The sequence below is a fragment of the Artibeus jamaicensis genome, unplaced genomic scaffold (genome assembly GCF_021234435.1).
Source record: "Artibeus jamaicensis isolate MK-2021 breed Jamaican fruit bat unplaced genomic scaffold, CSHL_Jam_final contig_311, whole genome shotgun sequence".
Taxonomy (NCBI): Eukaryota; Metazoa; Chordata; class Mammalia; order Chiroptera; family Phyllostomidae; genus Artibeus; species Artibeus jamaicensis.
The window spans coordinates 4,191,624-4,200,020 of NW_026521717.1; positions in this window are offsets into that span (position 1 = coordinate 4,191,624).

The following is an 8,397-nucleotide window of genomic DNA, read 5'->3' on the forward strand; positions in this document are numbered from 1 at the left end:
CATGGAGAAAAACTGCCAAAGGTAATCTTCACCTTCTGGTTATATTAGAGCAAAAATCATAAAGCTAACAACTTACTGCCCATCAAATGCTTATGAAATGTACATTAAAGAGATGAGAACCCAAATTTTTTAACAAAGGTGTCATTATACTATGACTGTGAATGTCTTTCTGGATTGTCTCAGAAAGAACTGGTTTATGTAGATGACTGATTGGTAAGCATACTCTTAAAAAGTAGAGTAAGATAGAGTGGAAGATCATGTTCAAAGTATAAACAGTTTTACTTATAATTTTAGTATAATGGAATGAATTCCTTAGTGATAAAACCAGAAACAATATTGACTTGTGATTTTATAAAAATGCATTAAATTTAGCTGAAAATTAAGAAAATGTCATTTGTAAGGTGTCATTTGTAAGCTCAACACAGACATTAAAATTGAAATTTCTCAGGAAAAGAAAAGCTGATGAGATTCAGACTAAGAAAAATGATTGTTAGAATATTAGGTTAAGATAACATTTAAAGAACACAAATATATTTACAAATGTAAAGCAGAATAATATAGCCAAAACATATTTTACATTTGCAATAATACTTCGCAAATAATGTTTGTTTTCCAAGATAATCACAAACTCAGAATTCACCCTAATGCTAAGCTAAGCCCCTGCTTACCTCAATTCAGACCTCAACAGCTTAATAATGTTTAAACCAAGATTCAATACTCTTTTTTAACTTTGTTTTTCAGTTACACTTTATGCTTAACTCTGTTTTGTAATAGTTTCAGGTATACAGCACAGTGGCGAGACAATCAAACACCCTATGAAGTGCCCCTCCCCAATATTTTAAGTACCCATCTCTCACCATACATAGTTATTGTAATATTATTGACCATATTCTCATGTTATACTTTATATCACAATACCTTATTGTGACTAACAACCAGTAGTTATTAATCCTTTCACCTTTATCACCCAAATGCCCAAACTATCTCCACTCTGGCAACCATCAGGCTACTTACTCTATCTATGAGTCCATTTCTATTTGTTTATTTTGCTCTTTAGTTCCCACATACAAATGAAATTATATGGTCTTATTTTATTGAGCATAATACCATCTAGGTCTATCCATGTTGTTAAAAATGGTGAGATTTCCATTTTTTAATGGCTGAGCAATATTCTTTTATATATATGTATATATATATATGTATAATTTCTTCTTATATATTTATCTCTCTATTTATTTATTTATTTAATTGCTATACAAGTACAGACAATTTACCATTTCTTCTTTAGCCAATTATTTATTGATGGGACTTGGATTACTTCCAAATTTGGCTATTGTAAACAATGCTGCAAAAAAGCATAAGGGTGTATATATTCTTTCAAAGTACTATGTTTTGGATTTCTGCAGATATATTCCCAGAAGTGTAATTGCTGGGTCATAATGTAGTTATATTTTTAATTTTTTTAAACTTCACATACTATTTTCCATAGCTGTTCCACCAATCTGTATTTCCATTAACAGTGCATAAGGGTTTCCTTTACTTCAAATTCTCAAATATAGTTGTTATTTGTGTATTTACTGATGATAGCCATCCTGACAGGTGTGAGGTGATATCTCATTTGTTTTTAACTTGAAGTTCTTTAATAATTAGTAACATTGAGCACTTTTCATATGTCTTTTGGCCATCTGTATGTCATCTTTGGAAAAATGTCTATTCCCACTTTTTCCCACTTTTTATTTGGATTATTATCTTAGTGTTGAGTTGCATGTGTTCTTTATAAATTTTGGATATTAACCCCTTATCAGATATGTCATTGGCAAATGTATTCTCCCATTCAGTAGGTGGTTTTCTGTTTGGTTGATGGGTTATTTGCTGTCTGAAAACTTTTTAGTTTGATGTAGTCTCGTTTGTTTCTTTCTCCTTTTGTTTCCCTTGCCCAAGGAAGTATATCAGAAAAAAATATATATTGTTAGGATATATGTGAGAGATTTTACTGACTACTTTTCCCTGTAGGAGATTTTTGGTTTTGAGTCTTACACTTAAGTCTATAATCCATTTTGAGTGTATGGTATAAGAATGTGGTAGTGCAGTTTCATTATTCTTGCATGTGCCTGTCCAGTCTTTTCAATACCAATTACTGAATAGATTGTCTTTACTCCATTGTATGTTCTTGCCTTCTGTGTCAATGATTAATTAACCATATAGATGTGGATTATTTCTGAGCTCTTCGTTTTGTCCAATTGATCTATATGTACATTTTCACACCAGTGACATGCTATTTTGTTTGCCATAGCCTTGTATGTATAGTTTGATGACAACATGATACCTCACAATTTGTTCTATCCTAATATTGCTGTGGTTATTTGGGGCCTTTTTTGGTTCCATATAAATTTTTGGATTAATTGTTCTAGTTCTGTGAAATACATCATTGGTATTTTGATAGGAATTGAATTGAATCTATACATTGGTTTGGGTAGTATGGTCATTTTAACAGTGTTAATTCTTCCTTTCCATGAGCATGGTAGGTGTTTTTATTTATTAGCATTTTCTTCAATTTCTTTATTCGCTGTCTTGTACTTTTCAAAGTACAGACCTTATACTTCCTTGGCATTTATTTTTAGGTATGTTATTTATCTTGATAAAAATTTTAATGGAATTGTTTTCTTACATTTTTTTCTAATAGTTCATTATTGTTGTATAAAAATGAAACTGATTTCTGGATATTTATTTTATATCCTGCTATTTTACTGAATTTATTTAACACTTCCAATTTTTAGTGTGAAATCTTTAAGGTTCTCATACAGTATTATGTCATCTAAAAATGACAGTTTTAGTACTTTTCCTCCAATCTGAATGCCTTTTGTTTCCTCCTCTTGTCTGATTGCTGCGATGAGGACTTCTAGTTCTATGTTAAATAAGAATGGTGAAAGTGGACATCCCTGTCTTATTATTAATTTTAAGAAAAATGTTTTTGGTTTTTCCTCAATAAGTATGATATTAGTTACAGTTTTCTCCTATATGTCCTTTATTTTGTTGGGGTGTGTTATCTCTATGTCCAATATTCTTAGAGATTTTATCACAAATAGGTGCTGGATTTTGTCAAATGTTTTATTTACATCTAGTAATATTATCATATGCTTTTTACCATTTATTTTGTTGATATGGAATATTACCTTAATTGATTTGCAAATATTGTGCCAACTTGCATTCCCAGAATAAGTCTCACTTGATCATGGTGTGTGATCTTTTTAATGCATCACTGGTTTCAGTTTGCTAATAGGTATGCTAAAATATTGCTAAGGATTTTTCATCTATGTTCAACTGAAATATTGGCTTATAATTTTTAAAATCTCATTCACTGATTTTAGAGAGAGCAAAAGGAAAGGAGAGAGGAATATATATCCAGAGAGAGAGAGAAAGAAAGGAGGTGAAATAGGGAGAGAGAGACATCGATTTTGATGTCCCACTTATTTATGCATTCATTTATTACCCCCTGTAGGTGCCCTTACCATATATTAAACCCACAACCTTGGTGTTTCAGGGCAATGCTACAACCAACTGAACTACCTGACCAGGGCACCTATAATTGTATTTGTTTGTAAAGTTTTTATCTGGTTTGGGATTTGTTGTTTGGAAAATATTGTCCTTGTAAAATTAGCTTGGGAATCTTTCTTTCTCTTGAATTCTTTGAGTAATTTAAGAAGAATGAGTGTTAGTCCTTCTTTGAATGGTAAAAATAACCTGTAAAACCATCCACTTAAGAATATTTATTTTTGGGGGGGGTTGATTATTTCTATGATTTTGTTGGTTTTAATCGTTCTGTTTAGATTGTCTCTCTCTTTCTTATTTTAAATTCAGTCATGGACTTTAGTATATCTAAGAATTTAATTATTTATTATAGACTCTCTTTATATGTGCTAAAGTTGTCCATAATATTTTTTACAATCCTTTGCATTTCTGTAATGTCAATGTTACTTCTCTTTCATTTCTGAGTGCATTTACTCACATCTTCTCTCTCTCATTTTTACAACATTGGTTAATAGATTAATAATCTTGTTTATCTTAAAAAACAGCTCTTGGTTTTACTGATCTTTTATGTATTTTAGAAATTTATTTATTTTAGATCTCATCTTTAGTATTTATTTTCTTCTATTTACTTTGGGTTTTGTGTGTTCTTTTTTCTAATTATTTCAGGTGTAATGTTCAATTGTATATTTGATATTTTTAATCTTATTTTTTGAGATAACCCTGTAATGCTCTGAATTTCCCTCTTCAGACTACTTGCTTTGTATCCCATAGATTATGGGTTTTTGTTTTATTTTCAATTGTTTTAAGGTATCTTGTGATTTCTTTGATCTCATTGTTAACCCAATCATTATTTAGTAATATGTTATTTAGCCTCCATGACTTTGTGTGTTTTTTAAAATTTTTTGTAATTGATTTCTACTTTCATATCATTATGATCAGAAAATACTCTTTGAATGATTTCAATCTTTTTAAAGTTTGGACACTTGTTGAGTGCCCTAAAATGTGGTTTATCCTAGAAAATTTCCATGTGCCCTGAAAAAATGTGTACAAGGGAGACCTCCCCCCAAAAAAACAGAATTATATTCAGGTGAGCAGGCCCTTTGTAGTATGGGCTTCCCAGGCTAGGACCCATCTGTATCAGTGTACTGGCTGGTTGTTGTGAGAGGTTGCATTTGACCTCAGTGAATTTTTTTTGAAGACTCTTTCAGTGCATTTGCCCATTTCATGACGGGTGATTTACAAGCATACTGTAACTGTATGCAGCCAAGAGGGGGGCTCCAAATAGGGATTTGGAATGAGGTCCAGAACTCAAGGTGCCCAGGAAATATTAGGATGTCCTCACCACCCCTATCCCACAGGTCTGAGTTGGGGGAAAGGGCACATGGAGCAGGAGAATGCAGAGCTGTTTGGTACAGCAACAGCTTTGCAGATAACCTTTGGCATGGTCATTTAACATATCTCTAACCTTTAACTGGTTTCATAGATATGTTAAGTAGCTGTGTCCATGCTCTGAGCCAGGGGGATGGAAAGGGACTTCCCCTAGGTTACAGTGCCTGGTGAGAACTTGGAGATGATTGGCTCCACAACATGGGGCCACACCTGCCCAGACCCATGATGGCAGCCCAGTCAAGCTGGAAGGATATGAGAGTGCTGGCAAGTGTAGCCAATTGTGGGTGAAGTCGTAAATGGGGCTGCCGAGGAAGATCGGCATGGGGATTTAAACCCAGACTCAACATAGGAGGGAGAGGACCATGTGGCTGTGGCAGTGCAGAGAGAGCCATGCACTTTTGGCCAGGGTGGGGACTCTCGCAGCTTGGGTGGAGAGAATCACTATGTGGCTTTAGCAGAGAACTGCCACTCAGGTTTGGCAGAGTGGCGACCCCCACCTCCCCACAGCTTTGCTGAGAAGAAACATGTGGTTTTGGCCAGAAGGGCCATACCTGCAGCTTTGGCAGAAGAGGACTGTGAGGCTTTGGGGTGCTCCCTTTGGCCACGTGGCCTGGGAAGCAGGAGAAACTTTGCCTGGAAGAAAGGTGAAAGAACTTTTGCCAGTAGGCCATGAGAAGGTGTCACATGGCTTTGGATTAATTGTAGATCCTGCGTGGATGGCAACATAGCTGATGGTGTCAGGAGCCAGAGTCAAGGGCGTCTACTTCTTTTCCTGAGTTACAGTACCCCAAATTAGGGTGGGGGGAGAAGGAAGCACTGTGTGTGTCTATGGGTATCCAAAAGAATTTTGATATTTTAATGAAGACATTAGGTCACTAGTTTAAGCCTGTATAGCTTTAAATAAACATTTCTTTTCTTTTTCACAAATCTCTGGCATTGAGAGACATCTTTCATAAGGTGGCAGATAATCGAATCCAGTAGGGGGTCTTTTTGGTGGTAGTATATCGTACCTCTTTGGCCTTGCCCTTGGCCCTGTGTGTGTCTGTGTTCTGTAACAGTTTTTGGTGTCCCTGGGTGAGCCAATAATTGCACCCCCCATCTGTTCTGTAACAATACCTGCCTACACTATGCTGGGTATGCAGCAGTTTTTGACAAAAAACAGCATGACCCTCATGCCCAAACTTCTCTAGTCTCCTCATCTCTCCCTGAGTGACTTCTTTTTGTTTCCCCAGATGAAAAAATTCACTCAAAAGGAAATGTTTTGCTGATGTAGAAAAGGTGAAACAAAAAATGGCAGAAGCACTAAAAGTTATCAAAATTGACAAGTTCAAAAAATGTTCTGAACAGTGGAAAGTCTTGACAGGTGTAGTGTGCATCAAGTGGAGAGTACTTGGAAGATGACTGAAGTTTAAACATGTAAGAATAAATACACAATTTTTATAAATAAATTCCATCTTTTGGGGGTTCCCCCCTCATATTCTGCAGCTTGGAGGTAAAATGATTTGAAAGTATCAAACAAATCCACATGATCTAAAGTATTATTTGGGACTGCTGTTCCCTTATTAATTTTCTATCTGAAAGATTTTTCCATTCATATTAACAAGGTGTTTACTATTACTGTATTTTTGTTTATCTCCACCATTATGTCCATCAATATTTGCTTTATATATTTAGGAGTCCTATGCTGGGTACATAAATGTTTACAAGGGTTATATACTCTTGTTAGATTAATTTCTTTATTATTATGCAATGTTCTTTCTTGCCTTTTTTGCCTTTATTTTATTTATGTTATATTTTATTTATAGATGCTATTAGAGTTGTCCCCATTTTTCCCCTTTGCCCACCCCCACCCAGGCCCCCTCCTCCCTCAGGCATTCTGATATCCTTGTCCATGTCCATGGGTCATGCTTATATGTTCTTTGGCTCATCCCTTCACCTTCTGTCATTCAGCACCCTAGACCTTCTACCCCTCCAATAGCTGTCAGTCTGCTCCCTGTATATATGCTTTTGATTCTATTTTGTTTGTTAGTTAACTGTTCATTAGGTCCCACATAATTGTGAGATCATATGATATTTGTCTTCCACTGGCTGGATTATTTCACTTAACATAGTAAGCTCCTGGTCCATTCATGCTGATGCAAAGGTAAGAGTTTCTTCTTTTTACAGCTGGGTAGTATTCCATTATGTAAAGGTGCTACAACTTTTTAATCCACTCATCTACTGATGGGAATTTAGTTTCTTTCCAAACCTTGGACATTGTAAATAATGCTGGTATGAACATAGGCATGCATATATTATTTTAAATTGGTATTTTGTGATTCTTAAGATATATTGCCAGAAGTGGAATCACTGGGTTCAATTTTTCATTTTTTAAGGAAACTCCATACTATTTTCCAGGGTTGGATTCAATGCAGTTCTTATTAAGATACTAATGGTGTACTTTACAGATCTAGAAGAAATATTTCAAAAATGTATATAAAACCAAAAAGAACCTAAATGGCCTCAGCAATTTTGATTAAAAAAGAACAAAAAATGTATCACATACCTGATTACAAATTTTACTATCAGACCACTGTAATTAAAATAGCCTGGTACTGATATAAGAACAAGCATATAAATCAATGGAACAGAACAGAGAGCCCAGAAATAAGCCCACGTTTTTACAGTCAATTGATATTGAACAGGGAGGCAAGAGTGTACAATAGATAAAAGACTGTCTCTTCAGCGAATGGTATTGGACAAACTGGACTGGTATATGAAAAACTGGACTGCATGGCAAGGGACCAGCCCCCAGCGACAAACATTTACTGCAAAGTAACTTACTAAAATCCTTGCTAAACCTTCCAAGGACCGAGTGTAACTGGTTCAAACACTGACACGTGCACTGACAAACAGTGCCTGAGGCGTCATGGATGAGACATGAGACAAATTCACACAGACTACTGAGTCCTGTGGAAGAAAAGGGCCAGCAAGGCTACTCTCTCAAGGGGGGAGAGCTTCAGAATGGCCTCGCCACCCTCTCAAGGGGAGAGCAGGTTGGAGCAGCTGGGCAACTCTCTCAGCAGGGGAGAGAGAGCCCCCCGACCCTTCCTAGTCAGGCTTTTATTGGGATTTTTGCACAGGAGTTCAGGTACAGCCTATTAATCATTGTCAAGCAGTAAACAGTAGATCATATACAAAGACCTATTAGGGCTTCTTCTAAATCAGGGCCTGACAGCTAAAAGGCTACAGAACTTTGGGAACATAAACTCTTTTTCTGCTCGGGCCCTTATCATCTAACTAAAAGCATTCTAAACAAAGCAGATCTCACAGGGTTTCACATATTCCTTCTCAGGCCTAATTACCCAGGGAGCCTGCCATTCCCAGCACAAGGTTTGTACTGACTTCCCCATCATAGGTTTTTAGGCATGATATGACTGGGGAGGAGAGGTGGCCAATCTCTCAGAGGAGAAAGGTCAAGAGCCCCTTCCTCAATGGCTT